Genomic DNA, 1,655 nt, shown 5'->3' on the forward strand with positions numbered 1-1,655 from the left:
AAAAAAAAAAAAAAAAAATTTACACAATGTCTCTTCTCATCAAAAATAGGACTTGCAGAATGTGTTCTCTAGATCAGAAGAAATGAAGACCTATGTGTTCTTCTAGAGCAGTGTTTCTCAACCTTTGTTATCTCATGGCACATTTGAACCTATAGTTAAACTTTCACAGCACACATAAATTATGTTGATTCAAAAAATAATAATAAAAGAATATACTTACTTTGCTTTGAATTTTTTCAAAAATACTTTAATTAATGATCTTTAAAATTTTTAGTGGCACACCTAAGATCTTCTTATAGCACACCAGTTGAAAATCACTGTTCTAGAAGGTACTTTATGTTCTGACTGACTTAAATATTCAGAATGCCAATGAAATAAGGAGTGGTAATAATTCGTGAATCACTTTGAATCAAGAGTAAGTGTGTGTGTGTTTGCCTTGAAGCAATGGCTGCTGCCAGTTTTTAAAAGGTATAGATTACATAACCTTAGGGAATGAACACAGAGGATTGCCTACAATAGGAAATTGGTATAACAAATAACTTCATTTCAAGAAGATTAATGAAAAATGATTAGGCACCAAAAAGAAAAATATGGAGACAGCCAATTGCTAGTTGATTTTGCTAGTCCAATATGGGACTATTAGGAAATCATTGAGGCTCGGCACCCATTGCTCAGTGGTTAGGGTGCCAGCCACATACACAGAGCTGGTGGATTCAAACCCAGCCCGGGCCTGTTAAACGACAACAAAAAAATTACTGGGCCTTGTGGTGGGCGCCTGTAGTCCCAGCTACTTGGGAGGGTGAAACAAAAGAATCACTTAAGCCCAAGAGTTTGAGGTTGCTGTGAGCTATGACACTACGGCACTCTATCAAGGGCGACATAGCAAGACTCTGTCTCAAAAAAAAAAAAAGGGAAGAAATTATTGAACTTGCGTTATTCCTGGAAGCAGAGTAGAACAGAAAGTCTAAGGGCATCTTGGAGATACTTAGTGTGGATAGAAAATGTCTTGATAATGCAAATATTTAAGTTTATTAAGAAGTACCTGGGGAATACAAAGGACCAAATTTGGATTCCATTTATTAGCTAGCATTTTAATTTTATTAACATTGTTTTTCTTCTCTCAGAAAGTTGGTGGTAAGGTTTTAAATTTTTATTTTAATCATATTTTACTTTAAGTTTTTTGTGGTATCATATGTCTTTATACAAACTGATATTAGAGATGTTTCATGGTATGTTGGTGGACATTTCAGGTATCTTAAACTAAATGTAAACCTTCAGTGATCAAATATTACTTGTAAACTTCCTGTGCTGGGAACTTGGTAAATGAGATGCAGACATTTTTCTGTTTGAGAATTATTTATTTAGGGTTGACATAATATTTGGGGACTAATTACAGAAAGCAGAAGCTATCAATAATGCATAATAGTCTATTGGTTGACAATTAATTCACATAATTTTATAGAAGATTGAGTTTGGGCTCGGCGCCTATGGCTCAAGTGGCTAAGGCGCCAGCCACATACACCTAAGGATGGGCTTAAGCCCACCTGCTTGGGCTTAAGCAGTTCTCTTGCTTAAGATTCGGGTTCGAATCCAGCCTGGGCCCGCCAAACAACAATGACCGCTGCAACCAAAAAATAGCCGGGCGTTGTGGCAGG

This window comes from Otolemur garnettii, unplaced genomic scaffold (genome assembly GCF_000181295.1).
Source record: "Otolemur garnettii isolate 467f Iridium unplaced genomic scaffold, OtoGar3 scaffold00020, whole genome shotgun sequence".
NCBI lineage: Eukaryota > Metazoa > Chordata > Mammalia > Primates > Galagidae > Otolemur > Otolemur garnettii.